The following is a 14,512-nucleotide window of genomic DNA, read 5'->3' on the forward strand; positions in this document are numbered from 1 at the left end:
TAAGGTTTTTAGTAGCAGTAAATTACCAATTAGAGAAATAATTAAACAATTAAGGATGTCAATTAAACATATATAAGGTTTGAAATGATGTTTGCAAGTTGTCTGAAGAAGTGGGGGTATTGACCTCTACGAAAGCACTCACAATAAAAGCTTGCAATTTTAGCTGCTTATTGCTTGGGAGTCTTCTGTTTCTGCATACGCCTGTTGCATTTTTTTATGCTGGTTTATATTACACTATACTGGAAATATTGCCAGTTGTTTGCTAGTAATTATGAAAATAAGCATTATTTCCATATGTACAATACTTTAAAAAAATGAGTAACTTGCAAACTGTTGCATGACATTCAGTGAAGTCTTAGATGCTGTTGAAAAAACTGTATGTGATATTTTGTGCTGCAAATTGCACATCCTGAGAGGTCTCCAGTATATATGCTGTGCTAATTATACAATTAAGCATACGTTTTCATATTTCTGTAAATATCTCAAAAACAAACACCTTTAGAGGAATTTCTGATTGTCATGTGAAAGTTTATGTCTGGATAGCAACAAGTTCTAACAATATATGTCTAGGCTGAACAGTTTTCAAGATATGAAAATTTGTAAACAGTTTACAAGAAATATAATTTTAGGTTTGTGTGCATTATAATATATTATAGTACTTATGGGAAAGAATGTGAACATACTGACAGTTATCACTGTAAATAATACTTCTTACTGATACCATTGTTATTTGTACAGTTTAAAAATATGTACATTTGTTTACTTTATGTTTTTTAAGTTTATTTTTCAGAAAATGTTCTGGAATGCAGGATGTGTGTAGACAGATAGAGGTGTGGCATTCCATACCAAACAGGTGCTAATGAATTAAACATAAGATTATACCTTTCCAAAACATCTGAGAAGTTCATTAGGTACCCAGCATATTGCAACACATATAACATAGATTCATAGGTTCATAGGTGTGTACTAGGCTAATGGCCCTGGAGCCTTTACAAGCCTAGCCCATAGGATTACCCTGGCAGCGTGCCACCCGGCCTTAGTTCCCAGTGCCTCTGTCAAGTAGAGCCGCTGGAGTGATCCCCAGGGTGAATTTTCTATTCCCCATCCACTCATCAAGATTTCCCTTGAAGAGGACCAGTGAGATACTCTGCTTGACATGTATGGAAAGTCTATTCCATAGCATGGGCAGTCTCTGGGTTATGAACCTGTCCCTCCAGCCTGTTCTGTTGATTGCAGTAATGAGCTAGAGGTCTCTGGAGTGTGTAGTGCAGAGGGATTGGGATTTCTTTATATGTAGCATTTCTAACAGAACTGGATCAGACATGGCTTTGTAAGTCAAGCAGAGATCACCTCTAAGTAGGCGATATGAGACAGAGAATAGTTGGAGTTTTTTGAGTCTGTCCATATAGGACAAGTATTTAAGGCCTGAGATCCTCTTTGTGAGTTATTTTAGTGGCCTCTCCAGTTGTTGTAGGTGTCTAGTGAGGTACATGCCAAATGGGGCATTGTACTCGATGATTGGCCTAATGAGGGAAGAGTAGAGGGAGACAATGACCTCTTTCTTCCTGGATGCAAAACCCTTAGTAATGAGATGTGCCATACAGAAGGACTTTCTGACCACAGTGGTAATGTGGTGGTCAAAAGAGAGGTTGCTGTCAACCTGTGTTCCCAGATCTCTTATGACGCCTTTTGTGTTCAGTGGACTACCATCGATGTGGTAATTCATGGGAACTGGGTTTTTCCCAAAGGGGATGATGACACATTTTTTTGGAATTGAGTCATTACAGCCGAGTGACATCTCCAGGCATTTCTGCAGTTACCTCCTACTGCTCCTCTAGGCGTCAAATATTGCTTGTTCATATTTGCATTAATAAATCCAAAACCATGCTAGACACAAGGTATCAGAATATTTTATCTTGAAGCATATATGAATGCAAACACAATTGTATTGATATGTGACCTCTGTCAATAAGTATTTGTTAGAACTGTAAGGTGATAATTTCGTTTTTAAAGGCAGAAACCACACCCACTGGGAGTTAAAGGTACACACTCAAAAGAGCTCTACTGGAGGGAATGAGCTGGTTCTGACACCAGTCATTGGTCTCAGTGAGGCCTTTCTGTAGGATGTCAGCATCACTTGGGGAGTTAATTATGGCTCCCAACTTGCAATCGTCTGCGAACTTTGTCAGCCAGAGTCCCTTCGTGTTGGCCTGAACTTCAGAGAAGTAGATACCAAACAGGAGAGGACCCAGGACCGAACCCCGTGGGACTCCACTCATGACTGGTCGACAGTCTGACTTGGAGTCAGCTACTTTCACACTGTGGGTTCTATCTGTGAGCCAGTTTGCAACCCACCTAGTGATATAGGGGTTGATGCCTAGCTTAGTGAATTTTTCTATGATTCCTGAGTGGGGAATGGTATCAAAGGCCTTGGCCAGATCAAGGTAGACTGTATGAACCACCTTGCCTTCACCCACAGGTCTGATGACTGACTCAAAGAAGTCGACCAGGTTGAGCAGGCATGATCTACCCTTCACAAAACCAAACTGTGTGGAATTCAGAGTTTGGAGGCTCCCTATATCTTTGTTTATTAGGTCCATGATGATGCATTCCATAGCTTTGCATATCAGACTTGTCAGGCTAATGGGGCGATAGTTCCCAGAGGCTGTAGTCGCTCCTCCTTTGTGGAGAGGGATGTCTGTAGCAGTGCACCATTTGGTAGGGACAAAGCCTGAGGTGAGGCTGTGATTAAACAAGGCACACAGGTGAGGTGCCAGTTCACTCTGTAGGTTATGAAAAATACATCCGGGGATATTGTCAGGTCCCATAGAAGCTGTATTCTTGCCCTTGGACAGTGCTGTTTTAACCTGTGCAGCAGTAATACTGAGTGCCTGGTAATTTACTGGTATTGTGATTGGTCCTTTGGTGAGGGAGAGAGGAGTAAAGATGGCACTGAATCTGTTGGCCAGTATATTGGCAGTATCTGTTGGCTCGGTATAGGAGGTGCCATTGTGCAACAGTTTCGAGCAAATCTGGGTATTGCTGTGGAGATTCTTTACATCTGGTTGTCTTTGCTATCTGCTGCAATTCTATTTTCTTATAAGTTTCCCCTATGTAAAACTTCTTACATCCACATCTCAACACATACACTAATCCCTCCATATTATAACTGTATTCATGCCTAGCTGTAAACTTGATGCCATTAATATAGAGAAAAGACCTTACTACATATTGACAGATGAAACAGCCATCACATGGAACAGTGCCTTTATTTATGGAATGAGTTATAGCCTGGTAGTGCAGGGGTGCTATCTGCTGCCTTGAACCAGGTCTCTGTTACAGCACAAATGTCGATGTTCTCCATTTTAAGGAGTGCTTCAAGTGAGTGCATTTTGAGATTTAGACTTCTAGCATTGAGTAGCATGACCCTCATTTGTTTGTAGCTGTTATGGTGGTAATTTGGTCTTTGGAACACTGCCTAAAAAAATCACTATATGGGTGGCAAGAGCCTTGGCCAGTATCCAGAAGCTCAGGGGTGATAAATGCAGGCAATCTCAGGCAAAGCATCTATGTCTGTCAATCATGTCATCCTAGGCAGACAGATACTGGATCCCCTTATAATGACACCAGAAACTTAGCCAATTGTTGAAATCAATCATTTTCTGCTTGTACTATGGTATCATTCTGGGTGATGGTAGGAGGCTGCTCAGGGCTAGGGTCATACCGATCTGGACTACATAATCTAAGAGCTCCTCCATGTCTCTTTTCATGTAGTCCAGGGAGGTATGTCTCAGGTCATTCACACCCACATGTACAATGACAGAGTCATATTTATACCTGTTGTTGAGGGACTTGAGTATGTGCATTATGTAGTGGATCCTGGCACCTGACAGGCAGCTGACTGTTACTTTCTCTTTATTCAATCTAGTGAGTGGGACATCAGTGTGCCTCACTATCACGTCACCTATGACTAGTGTGTTGGGCATGCTGTTTTGCCCTAGGGGCTTTGGTTGAGTGGCACACTGTTTAGGAGAGTTATGTGTCTCATGATTAGTGTTGTGTTGTGGTGGTTGAGTGCATTTCTGCCATGGCGGTCTCCGCTGTTTGGGTAGATTTTTATTGAGAGCCTCCACAAAGGTGGGTGTGTGGTTTGTGTTTTTATGTGAAGGCAGTGCTGGTGTGTGTTCTGGAGGGCTATGTGTTCCATGTGGTGTGGTGCACGTGTTGACCTTCTCCTCTTGACCAGCTATTCTGGGCTTGGCCGCAGAGTGCATGACTTCCACTTTAGATATATAAGTGCATCTCTTGCAAGTCTGACTGTTGGCAGGTAAGAGGAGAGGGTTGTCAGTGTACATGAGGCAGTTCCTACATTGCCTCAGGACGCCCAAGGTCACCAGACTAATGTGAGAAAGCACAAGGAACTAACCTTTAGACATGCCTGGAGGGGTGGGCATTAAAAATTAATACTGGAGCTGTTTACTTGTAGAACATTTAGTGCTGGTAGCACTGTTGTGTGCTACAATAATTGCTACAAGAAGTCTGGTGAAGTGCTAAAGTAATAAGCTAGTAAAAGTGCAGGAGAGCTGAGAACTGGCAGATCTAAGGGAAAAATTGAAGAGCACTGCTCAGAAGCTTACAAAAAGTCCTGGGTACAGCTAATCTGTATCTGGACTATACTAGTTCCAGGAAAGGCAGGAAACAGATTTTTTTTTTTAGTAGAAAGTGAAGAGACAGAAGATAATGAGATACATATCCCACCTCCACCCCTAGCACAAAAGACCACAGTGAAAAACTTCTCAAAAGCAGACTTCACTCTTCTTAAGACTGAGATGGTATCCTTTAAGCCCACTGTGCCAGTGGATACCACATCCCACAATGCCGAATCCTTCACAAATGCTTTCTATGGACATCTACAAGAATGCATGGATCATGCAATCCCAAACAAATCCAAGTCCCTCTCCACCAAAGGTAAGCGTCCTGTCTGGTGGACCTCAGCCATAAACAAATTGTATAACAAAAGAAGGAAGCTACTGCACGTCAGAGCAGAATCCAATGAAGGGAGGACATCTCTGATCAACATTAGCAGAAAACTACGTTCTCTCATAAAAACATCCAAGGCCAACTTTGAGAGAAAAATCGCTAAGGACACTAAAGATAACCACTAAGCCTTCAGCTATGTTAGAAACCTGGGTGGAAACCCTCAGATATGCTCAGAGTTGGTTCACAACAACAAAAAATACACTGAACCCACAGATATTGCCAACATTCTGGCTGACAGGTTCAGTGCAAATTTCTCCCCTCCTTCACACCCAAAAGAAGAAATACTTATCCCAGCTGAATGTAATCTCCCTGTCATTTCAGATGTCCAAGTGAGAACCGCCCTAAACAAAGCAAAAAACACAGCATCAATGGGACCTGACGGTATCCCGGGTTGCGTGTTACGTGAACTCCAAGAGGAGTTAAACCCACACATAAAAATGCTATTTAACCTTAGCCTTACTTCGGGATATGTACCTGAACACTGGCGTACAGCAACAGTGGTCCCACTCCACAAGGGGGTGCCTCTACAGACCCTGGAAACTACCGCCCATAAGCTTAACCAGCCTGGTCTGCAAAGCTATGGAAAGAATCATTATGGAACTCATAAACAGAGACATAGGGGACCTACAGACACTTGACCCCACCCAGTTCGGCTTTGTAAAGGGCAGATCCTGCCTTTTAAACCTGGTTGACTTTTGAAACAGTCACTAGAGCCATTGATGAGGGCAAAGCAGTCCATACAGCATACCTGGACTTGGCTAAGGCCTTGACACAATACCCCACTCAGGCATCATAGATAAGCTCAACAGCTTAAAAGTAAACCCTTATGTCACTAGATGGGTTGCAAGCTGGCTAAAGGACAGAACCCATAAAGTTAAAATCGCTGGAGCAATGTCAGACTCAAAGCCAGTCACAAGTGGTGTCCCACAGGGATCTGTCCTGGGACCCCTCTTGTTCGGCATTTATTTCTCAGATGTTAAAGCAAACATGGGAGGGCTGTGGCTGACAAAGTTCGCAGATGACTGCAAACTAGGCGCCATAGTCGATACACCAGCAGACACACACATCCTACAAAAGGCCTCACAGAAGCGGACAACTGGTGCCGGAGTCACGGCCTTAAACTAAATGCCAAAAATGTATAGTCATCCCTTTGGGAAAAACAAAGTACCCACAAATTATCACATAGACAGCAACCCACTGAGTACGGAAAAGTAATCAGAGACCTAGGGACCCAAGTCAACAGCGACCTCTCATTTGACACCCACGTTGCCAAAGTGGTTAGAAAAACATTCTACCTTGCACACCTCATCATGAAGGATTCACATCCAGATCCAAGGATGTCATTGTATCCCTATATTCCTCCCTCATCAGACCCATGATTGAGTACAATGCCCCATTTGGTATGTACCTCACCCGGCATTTGCAACAGCTGGAGAGACCACAAAAGTACCTCACCAAGAGGATCAAGGGTCTCCAACATATGTCTTATTCTGCCAGACTAAAGAAACTTCAGCTCTATTCAGTAGCATACCGCCTGCTCAGAGGTGATCTCTGCCTGACGTACAAGGCCATTTCCAATCAGGATCTGATGGACATGCTCCACCTCAAAAAATCCAAATCCATCAGCACCACGAGAGCTAAAGACTTAAACCTCAGCACAAGTATGAATAGGACATGCTGGAGGGATAGATTCATAACCCAGAGGCTTCCCATGCTTTGGAACAAGATCCCAGTTCATATTAGGCAGAGCCCCTCACTGACTCTCTTCAAGAGAAATCTTGATGAGTGGATGGGAGATCGTAAGTTTACCCCAGGGGTTACATCTGTGTCACTGCTAGACAGGGGCACAGTAAACTAATTCTATTATACAAGGGGACCTTCATTGTGTCACTACTAGACAGAGGCACAGTATTCTAAATTTATTCTGTACATTTTTTGTACCATTTCATGGGGTGGCAAAAGCCACATCACTATGGCTAGGCTTACAAATGACCCAGGGCAGATAGCCTAATACTAAACTATGAAACTATGAAACTAAACTTCAATATGCAGAAGCTAAAAAAGGTGGGCCTTAGCTAAATTCTCACTATTAACAGTAGAAGGAGCTGATGTAATGTAACTGGGGGGGGGAGATCTCAGTATTAATTTTATACCAGAGGCGGGCAACTCAAAGCCACCAAGACATAAAACAACCACCACAATAACTCAGTGGGAGGGTAGAAACCCCCCAGTTGTACAGATTACAGAGATATTAAATCAAAAGTGTAGATGATAATTGTGAATAAACTCTTATCTTTTCTAAATATCACAGCAGGCAGTAAGTCAGTCTCTTTGCAACAGCTTGAGCAACAGGTATATCTAATTTAAAACACTGGCTATTTAAGACACAGAAGCAGAAACCAGACCAATTATCCAAACAATAAAAGTTGCAGGAATGCCCTAGCTAGATTAAACCAGTTCTGTACACTTTCTCTCACTAAGAAAACACATAGGCACTAGACAAATAATTTCACTACAAACTGAAGTAAACACTAACAGATATTCAACTCTATCAAACAACATAAAGGAGAGTAAAAACCAGTTGTACAGAATACAGAGATATTAAAAATAAAAAGTGCAGATGATAATTGAGAATAAACTCTTATCTTTTCTAAATATCACAGCCAGCAGTAAGTCAGTCTCTCTGCAACAGCTTGAGCAACAGGTATATCTGATTTAGAAACTGGCTATTGAAGGCACAGAAGCAGAAACCAGACAAATTATCTAAACAATAAGAGTTGCAGGAATGCCTTAGCTAGATTAAACCAGTTCTGTTCACTTTCTCTAACTAAGAAAACAGAAGGGCCTCTACACAAAGGATTTCAATACAAACTGAGATCAACAATAACAGATATTCATCTCTATCACACAACAAAAAGCAGAGTAAAAACAGTTGTACATATTACAGAGATATTAAATCAAATGTGCAGACAAATGAGAATAAACTCTTATCTTTTCTAAATATAACAGCAGGCAATAAGTCAGTCTCTCTTCAACAGGTTGAGCAAAAGGTATATCTCAATACAACATGGGCTATGTAAGGCACAAAAACAGAAACCAGACCAAATATCTAAACAATATCAGTTACAGAAATTCCCTAGCTAGATTAAACCAGTTATGTCCACTTTCTCTCACCAAGAAAACAGATAGGCTGCTAGACAAATGATTTCTCTACAAACTGAGGTCTTCAACACTAACAGATATTCAGCCCTATCACACAAAAAAAAAGTTGAGTAAAAACCAGTTGTACAGATTACAGAGATATTACATCAAAAGTGCAGACAATAATTGGGAATAAACACTTATCTTTTCTAAATATCACATCAGGCAGTAAGTCAGTCTCTCTACAACAGCTTGAGCACAGGCATATCTGATTTAAAACACTGACTATTTAAGGCACAGAAACAGAAACCCGACCAATTATCCAAACATTAAAAGTTGCAGGATTGCCCTAGCTAGATTAAACTAGTTCTTTTCACATTCTATCAATAAAAAAAGAGATCGGCCTCTAGAGAAAGGACTTCACTACAAACTGAGGTCAGCACAAACAGATATTCATCTATATCAGACAACAAAATGGAGTGTCAAATCCAGCTGTACAGATTATAGAGTTATTAAATCAAATGTACTGACGATAATTGAGAATAAACTGTTATCTTTTCTAAATTTCACAGCAGGCAGTAGGTCAGTCTCAGTCTCTCTGAAACAGCTTCAGCAACAGGTTTATCTGATTTAAAACACTGGTGATTTAAGGCACAGAAAAAGCAGATGAATTATCGAAACAATAACAGTTGTGGAAATGCCCTAGCTAGATTAAAGCAGCGCTGTTCACTTTTTCTCACTAAGAAAACAGATAAGCCTGTACACGACGAATTTTACTACAAACTGAGGTCAACACAAACAGATGTTACCCTGTATCACACAACAAAAAGGTTAAAAACCAGTTGTACAGATTACAGAGTTATTAAATCAAAAGTGCAGATGATAATTGAGAATAAACTCTTATCTTTTCTAAATATCAGAGTAGGCAGTATGTCAGTCTTTCTGCAACAGTTTGAGCAACAGGTATATCTAACTTAAAACACTGGCTATTTAAGGCACAGAAACAGAAACCAGACCATTTATCCAAATAATAACAGTTGCAGGAATGTCCTAGCTAGATTAAACCAATTATGCTAACTTTCTATCACTAAGAAAACACATAGGCCTCTAGACAAATAATTTCACTACAAACAGAGGTCAACACTAACAGATATTCAGCCATATCACACAACAAAAAGTAGAGTAAAAATCAGTTGTGCAAATTACAGAGATATTACACCAAAAGTGCAGATGATAATTGAGAATAAACTCTTATCTTTTCAAAATATCACAGCAGGCAGAAGTCTCTCTACAACAGCTTGTACAACAGATATATCTGATTTAAAACACTGGCTATTTAATGCACTGAAACAGAAACCAGACAAATTATCCAAACAATAACAGTTGCAGGAATGCCCTAGCTAGATAAAACCAGTTCTGTTCACTTTCTCTCACTAAGAAACAGATAGTCCTCTATACAAAGCTTTTCACTACAAACTGAGATCAAAACTAACATATGTTCAGCTCAATCACACAACAAAAATGAGAATAAAAAATAATTGTACAGATTACAGAGATATTAAATCAAAAGTGCAGACAATAATTGTGAATAAACTCTTATCTTTTCTAAATATCACAGCAGGCAGTAAGTCAGTCTCTCTGAAACAGCTTTAGCAACAGGTATATCTGATTTAAAACACTGGCTATTTATGGCACAGAAACAGAAACCAGGCCAATTATCCAAACAATAACAGTTGCAGGATTGCCCTAGCTAGATTAAACCATTTCTGTTCACTTTCTGTCACTAGGAAAACAGATGGGCCTCTAGAGAAAGGATTTCACTACAAACTGAGGTCATCACTAATAGATATTCATCTATATCACACAACAAAAAGGAGATTAAAAACAGTTGTACATACTACAGAGATATTAAATCAAATGTGCAGACAAATGAGAATAAACTCTTATCTTTTCTAAATATCACAGCAGGCAGTAAGTCATTCTGTCTGTAACACCTTCAGCCACATTTATATCTGACTGAAAACACTGGCTATTTAATGCACTGAAACATAAACCAGACAAATTATCCAAACAACAGGTGCAGCAATGCGCTAGCTAGATTAAACCAGTTCTGTTCACTTTTTCTCACTAAGAAAACAGATAGTCCTCTAGACAAAGGATCTGACTACAAACTGATGTCAAAACTAGCAGATATTCAGCTCTATCACACAGCAAAAAAGAGAGTAAAAACAGTTGTACTTATTACAGAGATATTAAATCAAATGTGCAGACAGATGAGAATACACTCTTATCTTTTGTAAATATCAGAGCAGGCAATAAGTCAGTCTCTCTTCAGCAGGTTGAGCAAAAGGTATATCTCAAAAAAAATGGGCTATTTAAGGCACAAAAACAGAAACCAGACCAATTATCCAAACAATGACAGTTGTCGGAATTCCCTAGCTAAATTAAACCAGTTATGTCCACTTTATCTCACTAAGAAAACAGGTAGGCCTCTAGACAAATGATTTTTCTACAAACTGAGGTCAACACTAACAGATATTCATCCCTTTCACACAACAAAAATTTGAGTAAGAACCAGTTATACAGATTACAGTGATATTACATCAAAAGTGCAGATGATAATTGAGAATAAACTCTTATCTTTTCTAAATATCACAGCAGGAAGTAAGTCAGTCTCTCTACACCAGTGTGAGCAACAGTTATATCTGATTTAAAACACTGGCTATTTAAGGCACAGAAACATAAACCAGACCAATTATCCAAACAATAAAAGTTGCAGGATTGCACTAGCTAGATTAAACTATTTCTGTTCACATTCTGTCAATACAAAAAGAGATGGGCCTCTAGAGAAAGGATTTCACTACAAACTGAGGGCAACACTAACAGATAAGCATCTATATCACACAGCAAAATGGAGAGTAAAACCCAGTAGTACAGATTATAGAGTTATTAAATCAAAAGTGCAGATGATAATTGAGAATAAACTGTTATCTTTTCTAAATATCACAGAAGATAGAAAGTCAGTCCCTCTGCAACAGATTGAGCAACAGGTATATCTAATTAAAAACACTGGCTATTTAAGGTACTGAAACAGAAACCAGACAAATTATCCAAACAATAACAGTTGCAGGAATGCTCTAGCTAGATAAAACCAGTTCTGTTCACTTTCTCTCACTAAGAAACAGATAGTCCTCTATACAAAGGTTTCCACTACAAACTGAGGTCAAAACTAACATATGTTCAGCTCAATCACACAACAAAAATGATAATAAAAAATTGTTGTACAGATTACAGAGATATTAAATCAAAAGTGCAGACAATAATTGAGAAGAAACTCTTATCTTTTCTAAATATCACAGCAGGCAGTAAGTCAGTCTCTCTGAAACAGCTTTAGCAACAGGTATATCTGATTTAAAACACTGGCTATTTATGGCACAGAAACAGAAACCAGACCAATTATCCAAACAATAACAGTTGCAGGATTGCCCTAGCTAGATTAAACCATTTCTGTTCACTTTCTGTCACTAGGAAAACAGATGGGCCTCTAGAGAAAGGATTTCACTACAAACTGAGGTCATCACTAATAGATATTCATCTATATCACACAACAAAAAGGAGATTAAAACAGTTGTACATACTACAGATATATTAAATCAAATGTGCAGACAAATGAGAATAAACTCTTATCTTTTCTAAATATCACAGCAGGCAGTAAGTCATTCTCTCTGTAACACCTTCAGCCACATTTATATCTGACTGAAAACACTGGCTATTTAATGCACTGAAACATAAACCAGACAAATTATCCAAACAACAGGTGCAGGAATGCGCTAGCTAGATTAAACCAGTTCTGTTTACTTTTTCTCACTAAGAAAACAGAGGATCTGACTACAAACTGATGTCAAAACTAGCAGATATTCAGCTCTATCACACAGCAAAAAAGAGAATAAAAACAGTTGTACTTATTACAGAGATATTAAATCAAATGTGCAGACAGATGAGAATACACTCTTATCTTTTCTAAATATCAGAGTAGGCAATAAGTCAGTCTCTCTTCAGCAGGTTGAGCAAAAGGTATATCTCAAAAAAACATGGGCTATTTAAGGCACAAAAACAGAAACCAGACCAATTATCCAAACAGTGACAGTTGCCGGAATTCCCTAGCTAGATTAAACCAGTTATGTCCACTTTCTCTCACTAAGAAAACAGATAGGCCTCTAGACAAATGATTTTTCTACAAACTGAGGTCAACACTAACAGATATTCATCCCTTTCACACAACAAAAATTTGAGTAAGAACCAGTTATACAGATTACAGTGATATTACATCAAAAGTGCAGATGATAATTGTGAATAAACTCTTATCTTTTCTAAATATCACAGCAGGCAGTAAGTCAGTCTCTTTGCAACAGCTTGAGCAACAGGTATATCTAATTTAAAACACTGGCTATTTAAGACACAGAAGCAGAAACCAGACCAATTATCCAAACAATAAAAGTTGCAGGAATGCCCTAGCTAGATTAAACCAGTTCTGTACACTTTCACTAAGAAAACACATAGGCACTAGACAAATAATTTCACTACAAACTGAAGTAAACACTAAGAGATATTCAGCTCTATCAAACAACATAAAGGAGAGTAAAAACCAGTTGTACAGAATACAGAGATATTAAAAATCAAAAGTGCAGATGATAATTGAGAATAAACTCTTATCTTTTCTAAATATCACAGCCAGCAGTAAGTCAGTCTCTCTGCAACAGCTTGAGCAACAGGTATATCTGATTTAAAAACTGGCTATTGAAGGCACAGAAGCAGAAACCAGACAAATTATCCAAACAATAAGAGTTGCAAGAATGACTTAGCTAGATTAAACCAGTTCTGTTCACTTTCTCTAACTAAGAAAACAGAAGGGCCTCTACACAAAGGATTTCAATACAAACTGAGATCAACAATAACAGATATTCATCTCTATCACACAACAAAAAGGAGAGTAAAAACAGTTGTACATATTACAGAGATATTAAATCAAATGTGCAGACAAATGAGAATAAACTCTTATCTTTTCTAAATATAACAGCAGGCAATAAGTCAGTCTCTCTTCAACAGGTTGAGCAAAAGGTATATCTCAATTCAACATGGGCTATGTAAGGCACAAAAACAGAAACCAGACCAAATATCTAAACAATATCAGTTACAGAAATTCCCTAGCTAAATTAAACCAGTTATGTCCACTTTCTCTCACCAAGAAAACAGATAGGCTGCTAGACAAATGATTTCTCTACAAATTGAGGTCTTCAACACTAACAGATATTCAGCCCTATCACACAAAAAAAAGTTGAGTAAAAACCAGTTGTACAGATTACAGAGATATTACATCAAAAGTGCAGACAATAATTGGGAATAAACACTTATCTTTTCTAAATATCACATCAGGCAGTAAGTCAGTCTCTCTACAATAGCTTGAGCACAGGCATATCTGATTTAAAACACTGACTATTTAAGGCACAGAAACAGAAACCCGACCAATTATCCAAACATTAAAAGTTGCAGGATTGCCCTAACTAGATTAAACTAGTTCTTTTCACATTCTATCAATAAAAAAAGAGATCGGCCTCTAGAGAAAGGACTTCACTACAAACTGAGGTCAGCACAAACAGATATTCATCTATATCAGACAACAAAATGGAGTGTCAAACCCAGTTGTACAGATTATAGAGTTATTAAATCAAATGTACCGACAATAATTGAGAATAAACTGTTATCTTTTCTAAATTTCACAGCAGGCAGTAGGTCAGTCTCAGTCTCTCTGAAACAGCTTCAGCAACAGGTTTATCTGATTTAAAACACTGGTGATTTAAGGCACAGAAAAAGCAGATGAATTATCGAAACAATAACAGTTGTGGAAATGCCCTAGCTAGATTAAAGCAGTGCTGTTCACTTTTTCTCACTAAGAAAACAGATAAGCCTGTACACGACGAATTTTACTACAAACTGAGGTCAACACAAACAGATGTTACCCTGTATCACACAACAAAAAGGTTAAAAACCAGTTGTACAGATTACAGAGTTATTAAATCAAAAGTGCAGATGATAATTGAGAATAAACTCTTATCTTTTCTAAATATCAGAGTAGGCAGTATGTCAGTCTTTCTGCAACAGTTTGAGCAACAGGTATATCTAACTTAAAACACTGGTTATTTAAGGCACAGAAACAGAAACCAGACCATTTATCCAAATAATAACAGTTGCAGGAATGCCCTAGCTAGATTAAACCAATTATGCTCACTTTCTCTCACTAAGAAAACACATAGGCCTCTAGACAAATAATTTC

General features: G+C 38.7%; 1 protein-coding gene across 1 annotated transcript in view; it reads left to right on the forward strand.

Moving 5' to 3' along the window:
• The window catches only part of LOC122797639 (coiled-coil domain-containing protein 178-like), a 2,875,483-nt gene that overhangs the window by 608,942 nt on the left and 2,252,029 nt on the right, over nt 1-14,512 (forward strand). The window lies entirely within an intron of this gene.

The sequence above is a fragment of the Protopterus annectens genome, chromosome 3.part1 (assembly GCF_019279795.1).
Source record: "Protopterus annectens isolate FY-2018-M chromosome 3.part1, PAN1.0, whole genome shotgun sequence".
NCBI classification, from domain to species: domain Eukaryota; kingdom Metazoa; phylum Chordata; order Ceratodontiformes; family Protopteridae; genus Protopterus; species Protopterus annectens.